Here is a 20,253-nt window from a genome sequence, read left to right as displayed (position 1 = left end):
CTGATAGTGATCCCAACTATGAGGGAACATCAGGGAAAGACTATGATCAGGACTTTTCATAGGAACAGATAACTCAGCCCTAAGTCCATCGAATAACACACTTGGAAACTGCCCATATGGACTTTATTTTGGAAAAAAAGGAAGCCTCTCTAGTAACGGACGAGGCCAATCCACGAGAGCGGAGCTTGCATCTCTGAGCTACAGCCTTGAAAGCAGGGCCCATGTTCATTAAGATGAAGGTCCAGCTTTAAAAGGTTTATCAGCATTTTAAGACAGCTTTTTTGTATTATAGTGGAGCCATTTATTTAATAGCTTTTCAGCACTGCCATTATAAACCAGAGCTCTCCAGGTGTTTATTACTCGGCTTTAAAAACTGGCTCAAATGCTGAAATTCGCCAAACAGTGTCAGCCTAGGAAAGAATTTTGTTTTTGCCAATTTTGTACTTTAAAAAGATGACCCCATTTTGGCCTACATAAAAAGCACGAGGCTTGCTGTCTCTGCGACATCAGTGAAGTAACAAGTCAATACTATAATACTGTCAGCAGAGCTGTACTGATTTAGTGCTTGGAATTACTTTGAAGGTGAAGAAGAGTACTATCGAACGGCTAATTATTAACTCTTATTATTACTGATGCCGGTGCACATAAAGGAAGCAACAAAAAGTGACAAGAATTAGGAGCACAAGGCAGAATAAAAACCCATAAGCTGGTATGTGAAAATTAGCATGCAACTTTAGTTAGAAAGCGAGACTGTTCTTATGGAGCTGGACTGTGCTCACTGGTGGCAGATGACAGAGCAACAAAAAAGTTGCAGCAAGGGAGGTTTAGGTTAGATATTAGGAAAACCTCTCTCACTGGGAGGGGAGTAAAAACACTGGAACAGGAGGTTGGGGAATCTCCTTCGCTGAAGGTTTTTAAGACCCAGCTAGACAAAGCCTTGGCTGGGATGACCTAGTTGGGGCTGGTCCTGCTTTGAGCAGGGGGTTGGACTTGATGTGACCTCCTGAGGTCCTTTCCATAATTTTGTACAACTCTATAAGCGTTTGCAAGATCAGGCCTTCAATTTGATCTCTGACAAAAACGAAAGGACAACATGGATGCAGAAATGCTCTTGTCAACTTCCCCAGCAGGATTTGACATGATACTTACTAACTGTGAAACCACCGCCAGAAACCTGGCTAAGTTCACTTTGATGTATTATTGCCCAAGTTGCATTTACTAGGATGTTGTACTGTTGGATTCAATGGGAGTTCTGCCATTGATTTCAGGATCCGGAGCCTAATGGTGCTAGATTACTAAGGATTTCATTTGAGGAAAACACCTTTTCCCCATGCCACACTGCTAGTGAATACCAACCTCAAGATGAAAAGACCACTTCTAGCGGCATCTGAAGAATTCATAGCCTTTTTACTCACATGGCAAGCATGGGGGCTGATTAGTATTAAATGCATGGATGTAGTTACACATTCACATGCAGGCTGGAATCGAAAAGGTGCAGAAACCTTCGGCTCCCTTGAAAATCTGTCTAGACCAATACCATGCAACTCAGTTTATACATATCTCCAAAATTCTGACCTGGCCTAAATATAGGGGAAAAATAATCTCTCTTTATTATAAATCTCCCAAGCCACTAGGTCTTTCCTTTAATTTTTCCCCCTAGCATACCGAGGATGGTATTACAGAGAAAAAAAAAAAAAAATCTGCTGCCTATTTTTTGCCCTTTGCTGGACTTAGAGAAGAAAAAGCAGCTAACTTTAGAAAATACTTTCATCTGGAAAGTGCTGGTTTGTAAGGCACAGTATCAAAGATCATCAACGCCACTCTAAAACTTGGTAAAAAGGGAGAACAATTTATCTGTCTAGAAACTTTCTGGCCGTCTAAGCAGCAGCTATTTAAAAACATTAAACAAGTCAAATGAGTTTAAAATTACGAGGCATTTAATACAACAGCATCACAACAATTTGCATGTCATTAAAATTATTAAAGACGAGACTCCTTACGCTGCAGAAGAAGTCTCCTAAGTGAGCTGTGCATCAGGTGGGAAGCGCAACTATCAAGCTGATACCACACTGTTTTCTGCACAGAGCTCAAAATGCATCAGGGAAACACCAGGTCACGGGCAAACCCCCAGCCTGGTGTTTCATGCCCTGCCCTGTGTTACCCTCTGTGTGAACCAGTTCAGTCCCTTGTCAGGTCTCAGTCTGCAGGGCAGAGAGGGAAGGCTGCAAAGGCGCTGTGCCGAGCCACACGCAGCAAGGGGGGCTTCCCACTGCTCTACTGTCAAGTCCCTGGCCAATCAAGGATCCCAACGGGAATTTGAGCCAGGACCTTCTTGGATAAGGGAAGGATGCCACAAGTCAGGGCCTCGATAGTGAAACAAGGAAGGAAGGAAAAGGGTGGGAGTGTTTGCGGAAAGGGCATTTTGAAGAAAGCAATTAGGCAAAGCCGAGTGTAAAACACACATCATTTTAGGTGCATCTCTTACGCTGCCACGCATCTGCCCAGAGACCTCCTGTCCTTACAAAACAGTCATGGTAGCAGGGCAAATCACAACTCACGCGACAGACTCCAAAGCTCCCAAGTGCTGCAGGCATCTACCCATGCGTCTAACAGCAAGCCCGAGATGGGTGTCAAGAAACAAGCCCTGCCCACTCGTTCCTGCTCTGCCTTTGCCGTGGGCTGAAGAAAAAGGTCACGTGGTCATTTTTTGGAGCACACCCAGAGATGCTGAAGCAGATAGAGCAGCGCAGCGTGTGTGTGGGCTGTCATGCGTGCCAAGTATGTGGGGGCCCAAGGGTCCTGCCCCCACTTGGCGAGAGGGCCGTCACCTAAAACGCATACATTTTCTACATGTCCATCATCTTAGAGGCCTCCAGCAAAAATAAGAGTCAGTGCCCATGCATGGGCACCTACTGAACGGTGACATGTGACTTTTTTTTTGGCATGAGCTTTGTGGGGTGAGTGGCTGGGACTTGCTTCTTGACAGCTGTCTTGGAGTCACAGTCCTGATTTCAATGGTGACACTCAATGAGACGTGTGCTCCCGAGAGCCCGAATGACTTAAAAACTGGGATGCTGGCCCAGATGACACAGAGCTCCTGCACAGATGTACATACGTCCATTAGGGGTGTGATCAATACGGTTACATCAGGACCTCTCCCCTACGTGGGAGTGACAGAGGGAGGCCCCAATATTTTTCAACAAAGATGAGGATCACCCATAAAACAGAGACCTTTTCGCCTCTCTCTCACTAGCCCTTCCACTATAACCCTGTAAAATGATCGGGCCAACTTCATTTCAGAACATTTCACCTCTGCCAACAATTCCTGCCGGCTCCGGAGTGGGGCTGGGATGGGAGATGCCTTGTCGGCTTCCTTTACAGTAGGTAAACAAGACCCGAGGCACTTAGGTGCCTGACATTTCTACCTCTAATACTCAGAAACTCATATTAAAATAAATTAGTATTTTATAATAATATATGCGAGTACAATGCCATTTGGCCGGCTGGTCAATTGGGGGCTGTTCACTGGTTGCGTGGGACAGGCTGTGAAGGGTGGAAAGCCAACCAGAAGCAGCAAGTGGTGGGATAGGAATCGGAGGAGAGCAAGGGGATGGCGGTCTCAGGGGCCAGGGATCGCTCCACAGGTGGGGAATGGTGTGAAGAAATGCAAAGAGGGGATAAACAGGGCTGGCAGAAGGGGGTGAGCTGTGACAGCTCATGGTACAGGGCGAGCATGTGCTGAAGGGGCTGTCCCAGCTCACTGAGACACCCACCAGACACCAGTGCCGGATCACGCAGCAAGTGGGTGCTCTTTCGCTTCAAGGCACTGGCACTATGGAGAAGTTGGTGAGCGAATGGTAGCTGGATTAATCACATTGCAAAGCCCATCGGGGCTTCTCTGTCTGGTGACTACCTCCTGATGCCAGATGCAGACTTTTAGCAAGTGGAAGAACACATGTGCGACTTTCCGCACGGGTTGCTGACGTTGTTCAGACAACCCACACTTGTGGCTGCAGAAATGCAGCCAGCTCTGGGGTTGCACACAGCAGCTGTTTAATGTTGCAACAGCACCAACTGCACAACAGTTGAATCTGCAGAGGAAATGTAGGTAGGCAGACTGCAATTATCCACCTGGAACGTGGCCAAATGCTGGGGCTACTCCGGGGCGCCAAGGGAGCTTAAATGACATGTGGCCAGGACCTCGATTTTGCCCGTCCTTTTGAAAGACAGAACTGCCAGCTGCACAATGGCTTCTAACTTGATCCTGGGCCACTGGTTCACAATCCCCTCGAAGGGAAAAGAAATGCATATTGAATTACTGACAACTCTTTCCGTAATGCCCTGGGCTTTAATTGGAGGTCTCCCATCCAGGTAGTGACCAGCGCTGCTTACCTTTAAAGAGATCTGATGAGATTACAGCCTGAGGTGATGGTATGGCTGCAGGCATTTTGAGTTTACTGAGTCTCTGTGTGGGAATGGCAATAGTAGCAGAGGAAGCCTGGTTACAAAAATCTGGAACAGAGTACTAATGAGCAAAAATCGACGATGAAAACTTTTTCTTTTTTTGGTGTCAGGCAACCGGTTATGCAAAGCACTGCTATCCATGCAAACACACACAAGGAGCCTGGAGCGGTCCTGGCCGTTCTCCGGATGCAACGAAAAAGGGCAAGCAGCATTCCCTGGTTCTGCATCAGATACCGACTGCATGTGTCACCCCAAAGCTTCCTGTTGAGAGATGCCAGCATCTATTGACATAGGCTTCATGCATTTCTTTTTGAGACGTGTGGTTTTGTAGTTTGTCAAAACAGGATACTATTTACATTTAAAAAAAGTTACTGATTTAAGCATAAAGAAAAAAAGAGTTACCGCCGCTTTGGCGACCAAACGTGCATGGGGGGAAACTGCTTTTTTTTAAAAAAAAGAGGTACCTTATCTGTGTTTGACAACATGCTATATTTATAAATCTCATCCTGAAGACAAGTGTCTGAGCAAAACAACTACCACCTTCTATGAATTACTGAACATGTGTAATTCATTTATCAGTAATATTGTGCTGAACTCAACTCCAGTTCAACAAACAAAAACTCCTGCTTTGCACACACACATCCTTCCATACCTCAGGGGGGAGATGCATCAGTGTAACCACGTAGTTCAATCTGGTTCATAAGCTTGCCCAACAGTACAAAGCTATTGATTTCTTTTTTAATTTACATATGAGACAGTTGCAACATTTAACCTCTTAGTCAATAAAGATACATTAACAATAAAAACAGACAGACAGCAAGATTTTTCAGGGCAAAGTATCAACTTTCATGGAAAGGGTTTTGTGAAGAAACGCCATATTTCTATTTAGAGCTAATAGCGCAGCAAATGCAGTCCTGGTAGGCTCTTTGGGGGCTCTTGCAAGAGATGAGAAATCAGGAACTAGACCTAGTGGGACTTCAGTCCCTACAGAGTAACATCAGAGAGGAGAAATTAAAGCAACACTAAACTTGTGACAGTGGCACCGATTTTCATGATATGGTATACTTACTAACAACCCCCTGGAGTACTCAAAGCTAAGAGATTCAAGGGGGAAAAGGTTTATTTCTATTATTTATGCCCTCCCTGGTTACCTTGGGCACCTGCCAGCTCTGTTTCTTCTATGCGGCCGGTCTGCCTGGCTGCTTATGCGCTTCCCCTACTGTCTTCCCCACGGCGAGATGGGACGGACGAACGATTTAAGACATCGCCAGGAGGCTCAAGTGAAGTGCCTGACACTGCATTCGCACACGGTGGGTTAGGGGAGTACTGTGCCCGCTTAAAAGGAGCAGAAGGAAAAGTCATAAGAATTAAATGGCTCCCACGGAGGCCAAGATCTGGGTCCTCGCTGGCCACCCCAGCCTCTGCCTGTTGCTCCTCTCTTGCGTCTGTGGTCAGCTTTGCCTGCGGCTGGTGGCTACCTGCACCTATTAAAAGTAGCTGGAGCAGTCTGCCCACATCTCCTTTCCTACACTGAACCACCTCCAACCCAGAGGGGTGTCAACCTGCCCCCACCAACAGCACCTACCATCAGCCACCCACCGGGCATTTTTCCCATGCACAGTCCCAGCCTAACATGCTCTCGCCCCAAGTCTGTGCAACTCCTCTATTGACACAGGTGCCCCCCACGGAGAGGCAGGAGAGGGAATTAAGCTTGCACCGTCTTTCCAAAGCCACGTGCAAAACTAGAAGTGAGAGACCAGCAATCCTACAGGTGCCGCAAGAAATCATGGTGGAAAACAATATCCACCGTAACTTAGGATTTGGCTCTGCTGCCGGGCATAGGGGCCGTTGTGAAAAGTGGGTCTGAATACAAAACCCGGGTTAGGAAGTGAGAAGCGTAATCTTTACTGAAAGAGGCTGGCCCTGGCAAGTTGCTGATGTGGAACCAGCAAGCAAACAAGAAAACACATTTGCAGCTGTGGCTGCTGTCCACAGCGGGGCCCTCCCAGAAGAAAATATTTTGCTTTTCTCATCAGCAGACATAACCGACCATTCAAACCCAAGTCCCTTTTGGAACAACCCGAAAAGCGTGCCCGAGGAGACCTGCCGCTGCTCAGGGCTACGCTGTAAACCTGCTCTCTGTGAGCTAAACCATTTGAATCCTACTCTGAATGCAAACTACGCTAAGGCTCCCCTTCAAAAAAAAAAAAAAAAATCCACTTCTGCTTCAAGTTAGTTCACATCAGCAGCAGCTTGTGAGAGCGTCACCACGGGGTTTGGGGACCTCTATTCCTGTCAGACAGCGTAGGCTTTGTAGCTGTTGTTAAATGAGGGTAATGCCACTACAGTCATCTTCCACTTGAGCGTAACTCAGCTGCCTCCCTTTTCTCGACTGCTTTCTACGGCGGCGCCGACTCAGAGGAGGTGACAACCCCGACTCTTCTCTTCCCTCAAGTGGATTTGGGGACACGAATGCAGCTAGTGTCCACAGTTGACATTTGCCTTCCTATTTTTCTTTTTTGCAGGGAAACACGGTGCCTTTTTCATGGGTTACTTTTCACCTATTCGCCCCCCCTTTAAAACGATTATCCCCAAGGAAATCGGAGAGACTCAGTGACATCCGAGCCTCCTGTGGCTTCCCCCAGAGGAACAGAGGAGCAAACGAGCCCTTAAGTGTTGCTACTGGGGGCAGGGGAATGATTTTTGAAGACGAGTTGGTAGTGAAAATAAATGACTTTCTACCTGAGGACACGGGGACGCAGAAAATGGGGCGACCTTTCAACCCGGTCCACAAAGCCTGCATTGTTCCAGTTTCGAGACGGGTAAACGAGTGCTAAATATTGAGCACAGGAAGTTAATCTGTATGTTTCCAGAGCATTTGAATAAACACAGAGTTGAAAGTAAAAAAAAAAAAAAAAAAAAAGTCAACGAGGGGGCTCTTCGCTCTTGCCAACTTTTCTTTCAGTTTCTCTTGTCTGGCTTCAGAGGGTTTTTCTGTGCTGCCTTCTCTCGCTTTCCATCCTCCCGCCTTAGTGACAATGAAAGGACAAAGCAGAAAGGACCGGGGTGTGCCCCAGTCAACGCTGCGTGGTCACGGCAGAGGCACTTCAGCGCCGACTGGATTGCCTATGCAAATCTTTGAAGGTTTCTCTGCAGAGCCTCCCAAATGGTTCCCCTCGTTCTCCTCTCTTCTGATACTCATATCTCGCCGAGCCGAGCCTAGCAGAGTCCCACACAACCAACCGCAGCAACCCTCCACCTTGCCGGCAGGCTGAGCGTCTAAGCCAGGCTTCATTGGGTGCCGTCTAGCGAAGGGTGCAGGCGTTCCCCCGAGCTGCCTGCACGCGGCCTTCCCGTGTGGACACGGGGCCGCCAGAGACGGTGCTACAGCGGCCGGCCCTGCGGTTTCGAAAGGTAAGAGGCCAGAACGGGACCGATCGAACCCTATGCTACTTGTGCCACTTGTCTGACTGCTGGCTCGAAGGAAACAGCATCTTCCTTCTGCCCAGCGACTGGCTGAACTAAACCGACCAAGGCAAAACAGGCCTCTAAGAAAGTTGGCAAAATCGCCTTCCCAAAGCTACATTTTCTTTTACCAGCAGAAACAAAACAAATAAACCAAGGATCAGACCCACCGCCTGCCTGTTGTGCTGGACCACAGGCAATGCCCAGCAACCTGTGTTCCTAGGCAGAGACAGCATCCTTCACTCTGCTGCAAATTGCTGTCGCACGTTGAATGGCTGCTGTGTTTCTCTCTAGAGGTGGCCGCATTTCACTAGTAGGTGGAGCCCTCTGGACCTCCTATTTAACTCTCAGGTGTGTTTTAAGGCTTAGGTAATTATTGCGTGCAAAGCATTTGACATCTCTGGATGACACATGAGGTGTATTAATTATTATTACAGGATTAAACATTCGCATTCAGGTTTGGATCAGAGGTTGAATGAATGCTTAGGCTGGTTCTTATTTTTCCTGAAGTGGTTTGTCCATTCCACTGCCAACACCTCAGTCAGTAATACAGGTTTTCACAGAGAGCATTAATTCTGCTTTTGATTTTAAGACAAATTTTCTTTCTTTAAGCGTTATTATAGTCTATATAACCAGGTGAAAGCATCACGCACAGGTATTCTGGGCCCAGGATTGTGAATGCAGCTGTGTAGGCAGTGAAATATTTGTTTTCAAAGTCATTTGTGCACATTCGCAAAATTACTGCTGTCTGCAGTTTTTCTGAAATATCTGCCCTGCTGTTCATAAGCCATAAAATATAATCTGCCTTTTGTCGGACTCCAATTGGTAAATTATATTTTGAAAAAATTCAGATTGGCTACTCCCCATTAGATGGTGGGTATTAAGAATAAACACAGCCAGGGCCACCTTAAAGGAATACTGCCCCAGAGAAAACCCACATCATATCAGAGTTGAGGGACTTTAATCAAACAGTTATAGTAGGAACAATTTGCCAATAAAAAAAGGTCTTCAAAGGCTACATTTCTGTACAGGCAAATACGAGGATTATAATAGTAGAAGCATGAGTGTGGATAACAGCCATATGCTGGTTCTCAATGGCCATCCCTCAGTTTCAGACGTCTACTTGCAGAAGCAGGGGTGAGCAGCAAAATCCACTGAAACAGCTTTTTCAATGAAAGAGGAGAAAAATAATGCAACATGCACATAGTTTTTGGTTTCTCCCTCAGGTTCAACCTTTTTGAAAAAAATTTTAGCATTTGGGTTGAGAGAAGAGGCTTCCAGAATTTCCCCCTCCAATTTGGCCGTCTAGGGATTTATGCCATGCTCTTCCCCATGGTGTTTGAACTCCTAGGTTGAAAAGACGGTACCACGAGTGGAAGGACAGATGTTTTCATATTATAAAAACTTAAACAAGATGGAAAACTTCCAAGTCAGTTCTGGTCCCAGCTGAAACAAAGATGATGGGAATGGGCCAAAAGGGTAAGGGTCCGTTTCTGAATGTGTCCAAATCTGGTTGCTTTCCCATTTTCCTCAAGTTTCACACCGGGCTATGAAATGTTGTATCCTGGGCTTTAGGTCGCACGCTCCCCAATAGCGTTTTTAAATAGCAGAGAGTCTTTACGAAGTTGGATCTCCTTCTCCCCAAGAGAAAGTCCCGACAAAGCTTTGCTCAACAAGCTGCTTGATCTAGCATCCTCTCCCCCTAATTCGGTATCAGCAGGACCCTTGCTTCCCCTTTGGTGAGCCCGGTCACCAGAAAGAGGCACCCCGTTTCAATCTACAATGACGGGCAGGAAGAGAAGAAGTGACCGCAGTACATTTTTAAAAAATGTTGGCGAGCGACCAAGTGACTCATTTTGCTATGCTACTGCCGGGCTCATGAGCAGGCTGGTGAGTAGGTGACTCCATGAAATCAGTCAGTCTGCATGTGCGAGTGTGGAAAATGCTCACACTGGTCACACACACAATTTTGTATTGTGGGTCAAGGTGATGTGGGTTCAGTACCCAGCTCTGCTACAGACTCCCTATAACACGTGGGACAAAGGACTTAGGTTTGCTGTGGCACACTTCCTCATCTGTAAAATGGGGGCAAGAATCCCTTTTCTCTCTGTCTTGGATACTGATACTACAAATTGTTCATGACAAGAACTACCTTTATCCTATGTGCAGGCACCATGCCTAGCATAGAGAAATCTGACCTCTACCCTAGGTGCTACTACATTGATAAATAATACTGATATTAATAATTAAAGAAATACTACGTGTCAATGGTAATGATCATAACAATGCCAAAAACAATGATGATGATGATAATGTGGTCCAGCCTTGTGGTGAACGACAACTGTCACCAATTATGCAAAGAATATGAAGGCTACCAGTGCGTCATGTGGGGCTCCCAATGCTGTTCTGTTAGGGGGAGAGCTGGTTTAAAAGAAAGCTGTTTTTTTTTCCACGGGGAACACAACAGACTTTGGTGTGCTTCTCTGAGAGCTGTCATTTACACCTGGGACAAATTTGGCCCCATCCGTTTCACTCCCTCTTGCACACTGAAGAAATCCATTGAGCACCGAAAACACTCGATGCCAAGATGTGCCACATTGGGTGATAAATGCGGCAGCATACTTAAAAAACACCCTCCCCCCAAGCCCTACAAAGTGACATATTTGGCAAGGAAAGTCAGTGCTGCTATCTAATGACCTTGACGGCATGGCTTTAAATATCCTCAGCGTGTCCCGCTGCATTGCTTACAGTGCACGCTTTGGCACATGGTATGATCTACAGTACTGCAACACGACTCCAGTGATGTAACATGATTTCTCAATGTGGCAAGAAGCAAAAAGCAATAGTATCTCTCACCTCCACTGAGCAACGTGGACACCTCTGGCACCGTTCTTTGCAGCCCTCTGAAGACCCATATACTTCCTGGGACTGTATCATCATGTTACTTCTCTTCAAAAAATAATTTTAAAAACTTTTTCAACTAGACACTCTAAACCCAGGATGTAGGTTTGCCAATTAGTCTCCGTTCAAACATCTGTTGGTAGACTGCATTTAACATCAGTTATTTGAGCAAAGCAGAATTTGATTAGGCTGTCTGAAACCAAGCCAAAGTCTGCAAACTAATAGCTCAATTAAATTTTGTTTTGCTTTCATTTGTCTTATACCTTCCCAAGTGTGATACAGTTGCGTATAATCAAGTAAACTAATTCCTTTCAAAATGAGAGATTTGGGTGCCTTTCGCCTTCTCTCTCAAAGTTTATTTAATAATCTATTCCATCTTCTCTATGCTTCGTCGAACTTCATCTTGACACACAGTACATTTCTTTATTGTGCCTTCAGTCTACTTTAATTTTCTATACTTTCAATGAATTGAGATTATGTGCCATTACTGTTACACCTTAAATAGATTAGTAATTTATAAAAGGCAGATTACATGTATTATGAATGTAAAAACATTTCAGCAGTGTAACAGCTTTCCCCATGCACACATTGTATGAAATATTTTGCCAGCCTGACTACAGAGTCATAAAACTGTCAAGCTCCAGAGCCACTTTCGTAATGGCATTTCCAATTGTTTCACTGGTGTTAGTTTCTATTCATTCTCCAAGGTTGCACTTGTTGCCCTGAAAACTTCAACAGCAACTCTAGAGATTTGAACACAAGGCAAACAGCTACTCTCTTCAGCTCAGAGTTAGATCAAAATGCATTCTCTTTCCCTCCACTCCCCAAACTGCTATAACTCAAGCATTTCTGGCAAAGCTTACTGTTTTCAGGCAAAATTCTGCTCTCTGATCATCGCTGCTGATTTCTTATCAACCATGCATCTCTCAGGGGTGTACTCTTCTCCTCGCTTCTCGCATCTGGCACACAGAGAATACCATAAAGCGCCACTAAGCTGAACAGTGACATTTTGCTTTTAAATTAAAAAAGAAGGCCTAACTGATAGGTAGGTGAGCATATCACTTAATTTGGAATAGTTGACCATTCCTTAATGGCTTTGACTATGTACTCTTTTTTTTTTTGGATTGAGCAAATATGATCCTTTTCTACCTGAAAGATTTCAGATACACGGTACATTTAATTTTTGCAGGAGATATCGGGCAGGGGGGGGAAGGTGGGAGGGGGAAATATATTTATTCTAAAACATGAACACAAGGCAAGCTGAAATATGTATCTGGCAGGATCTCTGCAATCCTGTGCTGCTGAAGATATTACTGTACTGCTCAAGTAGTTACAAAAAATATATTTTCCTTTAATGCAGATATGGTTCCTGAATTTTTAAGATGGAATCTGCTCCATCTCTGCCAGCTCCTGTAGCATGCAACAATTTAAATTACTACGGCAACAAAATACCCCTAAAAATTAAGGCTGAAGAAGCCCACGAAAGTTCAAAATGGGATACGTCCTATTTAAAAAGTAGAGCGCTACTAAATATGACAACCATTTGATGTATGAAAATTATTCGCAACCAAAAACAGACAGTCTGGAAATAGCTGAGATGACTTCATTTAGACAGAATTACCCAAATCTGTTTCTAATATACACAGTACACATAATAAATTTTTACAATATGACAAGGAAAACAAACTTAATAAAAGTTCCTGATCTTTTGTTACACAAGCATGCTATAGCTATGATATGTTTATAATATTTTGCCCATGATATCACAGCTCTGAAACACAAGCTAAGCAACAGCCCTCCCCACCCCCCCGTTACTAGGTATGACTTCACTTCACAACTACCGTAATTATATCGATGTACACATCGCCTGAGTATACATTTTCCAAACTACTTCTCAGTAACTACACTTAACAATGACTTAAAAGGTTGCATTTGACTAATAGTCTCCTTCTCGCCCTCTCCCAGGCATTGGTTACCTTTGGAAGCTGCAGATACAAGTGCTATTTTCCCCAAACCTGCCAATAATCATAACAGGGCTCATTTGAATGGAGAACAGACATTTTTTTATCCTGTTTCCTTCATTCCCAGTTATTTGACAAGTGCTTGAAAACCCTGTTATAAACAATATCTGTAGGGAAACGGAAGATGTCTGATGATCACAGAAGGGTGGGTTTTTTTTTTGGTTTGGTTGTTTTTTTTTGTTTTTTTTTTGTTTTGTTTTTTAAAGACGCAAAACTTCTCAAGCATACCCCATATGCACCACTGCCGTATTCACTTGTTTTAGTATCTCAGCTGGCTTTCCTGCCTGGGCATCTTGCCAAGTCGACCGGGCTGCCCCTCATTGTCACTTCTGTTCTGTGGCACTTGCACCAACTGCTGTTATTCTAGGCTCCGGGAAATTTTCTAACCACTGGATCGGCTCCAGCGCCGTGCACTAATAAGCTGCAGATTGGAGTACTCTTGTGCATGCATTTCAGAATAGTGCCGTTGCTTGTAGGAGCGCATGTGTGTGTTGGGGGAGAAGCAAGGGAGGGTACATGAAAAAAGAAAAAAAACAAAAACAAAAAAAAACAATGCCCCCCCCCGCCAACAGTAGTTCTGAAATGCTGCCTACTCAAATTGACAGAAAAGTGACCTCTGTACTTCATCAGAAATTCCTGCAGCCTTACACAATAAAGGGGGTTGCTTTTATCACACACAGTGAGACTCGTATGGTAAAATGGAAACACTACATCACTTGACCTGAGGTTGCTCCCTTTTCAACCACAGATGAATATTATGTAGAAAAACTCTAAATCAACTAAAGATGCATTTAAAAGGCTCGCTCTTTCTGTATTAAAGGTGATATTTTTAAGCTCTAGATTTATTTTAGAATATAAAGCATAACAGACTTCATTTCTAGCACTGGATTCTCTTGCTCTGAAGGCTGTTGGTATCCTTTGCCTGGAGTGCACATAATTTCCCATATTTTACTTGCATCAGGAAATAATAAGCAAGCATCACTTAACCGAGACCGAGTCACAAATATTTGCTTACATTAACAAAACATTAAAAGCCGTTTTAAGCAACTTAAGGAAACGGTGTCTGTGTTTAAACTGCTGCAAGGAATTAAGAAACTTTTGCTCTTCAATGGCAAAAATTAGTTGGGTAACCTCCTTGCTATATCATTAGCTCCCAAAGCAGTCTCTCCTTGCAGGGATCCCTGCCCAATAGATTTCTTTGCTTAATGAAATTACTTTTCAGATTTCCCTACATTCAGTGCTGGGCACTTCTACATTTCAATCTTTTCACATCCTTGAACTCTCATCAACATTTTTTCCAGACTGTGTTAATAAAATCCATTACATGCAGTTCCGAATTTTGTCCTGCGCATGGAAATAAAACAATCTGTTTTAAAGGACTATCTAAAGAAAGCAGCACTTAGCAATCCTATCTACAGGATCACAAACAAAACAGAAAACTCCTACCAAACAATAAGAAAAGCAACGCCCTGATGTTAGCATGCTGGAAGTGCTGACTAAATTCCTGATATAAAAACCATGAACCTCACTGTTGTGGCACTGATTGACATATCTTTCTGTCAGACGTGAATGATCTTTTCAGCTCGTTTGTGTGGCCATTAATTTGCTTCCCATTCCAACTCCTTGTACTTAAAAAAAAAAAAAACCTCTCGGTACTAAGGTTCAAAAGTGTCTTGACAGCTTTGTTGTAATCATATATGTAAGGACCCCTGACTACACTGTTGTGGAGATGCCTCATACCTACAACCAATCTGTTGCTTTTACAAGTTTAACCTAGGTATTAAGGAGCTGATTGTGGACCCATGTCGATATAACATCTTCAGCCCAGCTGTACATCATATAAACCACTATAGGAGGTGGCAGGCTCCCATGATTCCTAGCAATAGTGCATACCTTGAACTCCCTAATCTGTAATACTACAAAATACTGCTCTCATTTTTTTCCAAAGCACAAGTGGACTATCAGCAAGGGTCCAACAGTGTTATTCCTAATTACCTTTTTTTCACTCTTGATCCTGTGGCTCTCATAATTAGTTACCTGGGGCTGCAATCCAATTTGAAGTGATGACAAGAAAGTGATCCATGAAAAAGTAATAAGTTAAATCCAATTTCAGCCTTCCTCTAATTAAATGCACATGGAACTAATGACTCAAACCCTACCATTTCAGTGATAATGGTAATTAGCGAGGTGGGAGTCACTCTCTTTCTTCAACACCGTAGGTGTAAACCACAAGGTAAAATGGCAGGAGCACTCTTAATTACATGTGTCATTTTGTCAGCAATTTGCACGTTTCTGACCAGTCAAGTAGCTTTCATTTGTTTTCTTCTTCCATGGTGTTTATAACAAACTCCGAGCCCGATTCCAACACGCAGTTCGCCCTATGACCCCTCTCCAAACAATTCGGTTATAAATTGCTTTAAAAAAAAAAAAAATCTGGTTATAAATGGCTTTTAAAAAAAAAAAAGGCACCGGCAAACACTTAACCTACATGGGGGACCTGTTAAAAAGCTGAGTCCAGGGTGGCCTCTTTGCTATAGCAGGGGACTACGAACAAGAAACCATGGTTTTTATACCACCCGCTCTGCAAGTACCTCACTCCGGCCTAGATCCCTAGTAACACGCGGGTGTCTTATGTCCTACTGAAATCAATGGGGGTTTGCAAATCAGAGCCGCCGTGATCTTGGGCAGATGTCACTAAAAAATCCCTATCTGTAGGTCTCGGGTTACCCGGATCTAAAACGACTGCTCGGTGCCCTGTGTTGCCAACTCTCAATGATATTCAGTGCTTTCTAAAGGCCCCAGCTGCTGGAGGCATATACTCAGATGAGAATCACAGCTTTCACCTAAAAGAAAAACAAGTCCGTTTCTGGCCTCGTATTTGGTAGAAAAAGAAGGAAGATGTGAATACTAAAAGCTCAAAAAGCCAGACAGCAACAAAGGCCCCCTCCCCTCGCTTTTATTATCTCAGAATTTTTAAGCCATTTATACGATTTTCATGGAGAACTGGCTCCGATTTTGGACTGCTAGGGGTCGGTGATCCTGAGCGGCTCACACAGGCACTGTGGGCTGACTGATGCCCAGTTTTATGATTAGCAAATTGAGTTATAAAGCCCATTCCTAGAAACCAGCAAAGGCCAGCTTCAAAATAAATAAATAAAATGCAATATATAGAAAGTGAAGGATTCAAAAGCAGGGCGCTGAAATGTTCACAAGGGAAGCCATCGAAACCGGAAAGGAGGAAATCCTAGCCCTCTTGAAGTCCTCATCGAAATTCCTATGGATTTTAATAGAATCCAACTCAGTCGTAATACATACATGTACATGTAAGAATAAAAAATAAATGCATTCCTTCAAAAAAAAAAAAAAATCACTGCCCATTTATTCAGCTGCTATATGACCTGCCATCAGCTACCTTTGTTTCTCTGTCTCTAGTTGAACACACCGCTGACACACACAAGTGTACGTCACGCAAATCCCTATGCCACCGCAGAATTTAGTTATGCCAACTGCTGCAAGAGAAACACCAGCAAGAAGGATATCCTTCGCTTCACCCTTGGTTATTGGGCTGCTAGGCTAACAATTTCTAATTGCATTACAGGAAAGTGCCATTAAAAACCGCAGTCGCATACAAATTTCCAGCGACTGCTGATTTCTACATTTCTTTTTGATTTTTGCTCTTGCCCTCCACTGCTCCTTATTATATTGAAAAGAGGCACCAAGATGACACAGCAGGTGGCAGCTAGACAGAAGTGCAGCCTAATGCACGTTTTACATAACATCAGTATGAAAGGATTAAGGCATTCCCACCCCTCCCAACCCCCAGCCCCCCAAACTTTGCCAAATTTTGAATGGAAAAATTTATTTTCAACCAACCAGCGAAAAGATCCAATTTTGGTAAATACCACTACTTTGTATCACCCTTTGCATACTAAATCCATGGCATGCCATATACTGTTTAACCTGCACAACCACCACCAATGGATTACTTTCAAATGCAAGATCCAGCCAATGACTTTCTAAATCTGGTTCCAGCCAGTGTCCAACGCACAGTCGGTTCAATGCAACACACAACATTTACTTCTTTAAGAAAAATTATTGTTAGTGTTGCCAAAACACACATGCACTTCTTTCTTGGGAGAAAAATGTGTCTCTTGATTTGTTTCCAACCTGTGTATTCAAGCCAGTAGCTAAAAACGCTTAGAGAACGATAATGAATAAATCGCTCAGAGAATCGGCAATTAAAGCTCCAACTTTTAATCAATAAATCTATTAACGTAGGGATATATTTGTGTTAGTCAAGAAAAAAGTGTCTGACTTTTCAAGGTCTGAAAGCATGCCTGAACTGCTAAAACGTTCTCTTCCAAATATTTCAAGGAATGCTGACAACTATGGCACGAGTTTGTCGATGCTTTAATCTCTTCCCATCCCTCATCTAATTTTTCTAGGTTTGACATTTTTTTTTAAACGTTTTTTTCCCCAATTGCTGGTTAGTAAACCCAGTCCTTAACTTTCGATTTTCTCCCGTTTGTCTCATCTGCCTGCGAAACAGAAGGTCCCTGCCAAATGTAAAGCAAGGCAGAGCGAGACAGGCTCAGACCGTGAGTCACAGTATATTTGGGGGTTCATTAAACCATCGGCAGCGCACATCTCTGCATCTCTGTCAAAATATCTAAAATTTGCTAAAGCAAGGTCTCTCCGACTGTAGTTATCAAGGTCAGGGAGTGGCCTCTTGCAAGGCATTCTGCGGGATCCCGTTTTCATGGGAAAGCTATTCCAAGTACGGTGTCCCAATGAGATCAAAATGTGCTTAAATGGCGGTGAATAACCAGAAATACGAGAAATTATCCACAGCAAGGTGGTAACAAATTAGCCACGCAGCAACGTACTAGATTAATTTTCCGCATCTGTTTGTGCCAGTCCAGTTTACATGACAAAGCCTGCCAGCCAGTATTAAATTAGAGAGCCCGGGACTGACAGAGATCTCGCTTAGCAATATTTTGCAGCCACCATAAATCGTACGTGTGCGAACGACACTCGGTATTCTGATCAAGTGGGCTTCGCCTCCCTGCCTGTCAGCTCATGAACTCAGAGGTGGGCAGAGCCACCAAGTGTCTTATTAGCAGAACCAACATTCGGGATTAACTTCCTCCCTTCCCCCCACATTTCGTGCAAACACCGCTCTGCACAACACGTGTTCAGGAGGTTTCCACCAGTGCCCTTGCAAGGTACCAAAAAAAAAAAAAAGGCAAGCTCTGTAATTTCCACCATATTCCTACTGCATGGGAGCTACAAAGTTTAAGGGACGAAAAAAAAAAAAAATCAAATCTATCTAGTAAGCACCAGAGCGACCCAAAGAAATTAAAGCGCACATCTATTTATTAAATGCCAGGACAACTTGCTTCGCCGCTTCAATAAAAAAGATTGGAAGATTTCTGGAACAAAAACCATCCAGACTGATTTTGTAAACTGTCAGCAACGATACCTCCTTTCAGAGCAATGTGATCAGACAGATTAGGGGTGCGTATATATTTTCCGCAACAATTTCTACCCGGCACTCTAGTATTTTCTTTTAATAATACGCTTGCATTTTGCCAATGCACTCAGGGTCTGTTATATTCAAGAGGACCTGCAGTATGTTTAAGACAGCGAAAGCTCCAGGAGTGAGGGGAAAAAAGAATGGGCAGTCATTTGAATCAGTGAGTGACAGGCCAGGCCAGCTCTCTGTATACATTAATAAATTAGAATTTTAATTGTGTCTCTGACTGCAGGAGCTGCTCCAGTACTTTAATATGTACCAACAATTGGCTATGTTATGGAATCTGCGATGTGGCCTTCACTGTTGACCTCTGCAACACAATTCCCAGTCTGACTACGGAAACTGTTTGGTTTGATCCTTTCAACTTATTTGAATCCTGACAAATAAGCTCACAGCTGAAAGGTCAACACAGTCATATTTCATCCTCTGGAGCTATTCTTAAGACATCTGCACAACAAAGCACTTCTTTTAGTACCTGACACTGGACCTAGCCGGCACAATCTCTCATTAAAAATGTCCCCAGTGGAAGAGTCTATTAAAAGGCATATGGAGCTGCTATGGATTTACCAAATAAAATATTTTTGGAAGTGTTAATGTAACGGTCTGGCTTGCGACACTCTACGCTCCCAATAAACCGCACGCCTGCCCAACGACAAAACAGTTCAGACTTTCCAAAAGAATAATAGTGCAGCTATAAAGAGGCAGGCGTTGTCCAGAAGACAGCACACCACGTCGGGAGCCAGGAACGCATGAGTCTGAATTTCACCTCTAAAACATATCCTTTCCTACAGTCTGGAGAGGGTCCCTTAAACCTGCCTGCCTCAGTTTCCCTCCCCAAAACTGCTATTTACAGATCAGGCTTCCCCCTTCTGGGGATGGGATGGAGATCAGTATTTTCCAAATTCTCTGAGGTTGACATAGCTGCATAACTGCTACCGGTGCTCTTGACTGGGCCATATCCTGCAATGCAGACCTATTCCTGATTCACTGAAGTCACTGAGAGCTTTGCTCAAACAAGGCTGTGGCCCGTAAGCTTCACCTTCTCACAGACTTACGTGTTTCTGATTTGACCTCCAATGCTCTGCTCCATCTTTAAAGATCTAAAATCTACATTTTAGGGACTAAATAATCTGAAACACATGTCATCAGTGAAAGGCACAGGAGCAGTAATGCTGCCAGAGGGACAGGAGTGCAAATCAGACATTAGTTCAACAACTTTTTGTGTAACGATGACAAACGGAAAAGCACCAAAATAAATTTGAACCACAAAGGCAGAGCATCAGATAATAACAACAGTGAGAGAAGAGCCCAACAACAGGACTCTGGTGTCACTGCACTTCAGCTACAGCACTGACTTCCGGAAACCTTGTTACCAGACATTAAGAAAAGGATGCTTTCTTAAGTCACTGGGAGTGTGACATAGTGCAGAACAGCTGTCCTCAGGAAAGTGAAAACACTAGCATGGTGACCATAATGGAAAAAACTTAGGTACCACAATCCCACCTTGGCACCACCTGGGTGACCTACCACCTGTTTCTGATCTCTAGCTCCTATGACATATTCATCTTGAACAGCAGGATATGCCCCCCGAGACACGTTTGTGCATGCATCTTACTTGGACCTGGTTGTACCCTCCTGAATTTGTAACAAGCTGATAATATTTAGGTTTCCTCGAAGGGGCTACAAATATTTCATCCCTGAATATGTCCAGAGGCCAGCAGACAACAGCTGGGGGGCAGAAATCACACTGATGATAAGCTGCCCTAATGACTGCGTTACTGTTGCCAAAGCAGATCAACAGTTTGGGTGAACCCGGGGTGTAAACAGAACGGTTTTTGAGCATAACCACAACAGCAGGAAGGCAAT

General features: G+C 43.9%; 1 protein-coding gene across 16 annotated transcripts in view; it reads right to left on the bottom strand.

Annotated features, from left to right (window-relative positions):
• FOXP1 (forkhead box P1) overlaps positions 1-20,253 on the bottom strand; it is a 442,295-nt gene that overhangs the window by 107,486 nt on the left and 314,556 nt on the right. The window lies entirely within an intron of this gene.

This window comes from Crocodylus siamensis, chromosome 11 (genome assembly GCF_052110815.1).
Source record: "Crocodylus siamensis isolate JL-2025a chromosome 11, ASM5211081v1, whole genome shotgun sequence".
In the NCBI taxonomy this organism is placed as follows: domain Eukaryota; kingdom Metazoa; phylum Chordata; order Crocodylia; family Crocodylidae; genus Crocodylus; species Crocodylus siamensis.
Note: the sequence above shows the minus strand (reverse complement) of the source record. Positions and strands in the feature narration are given on the sequence as shown.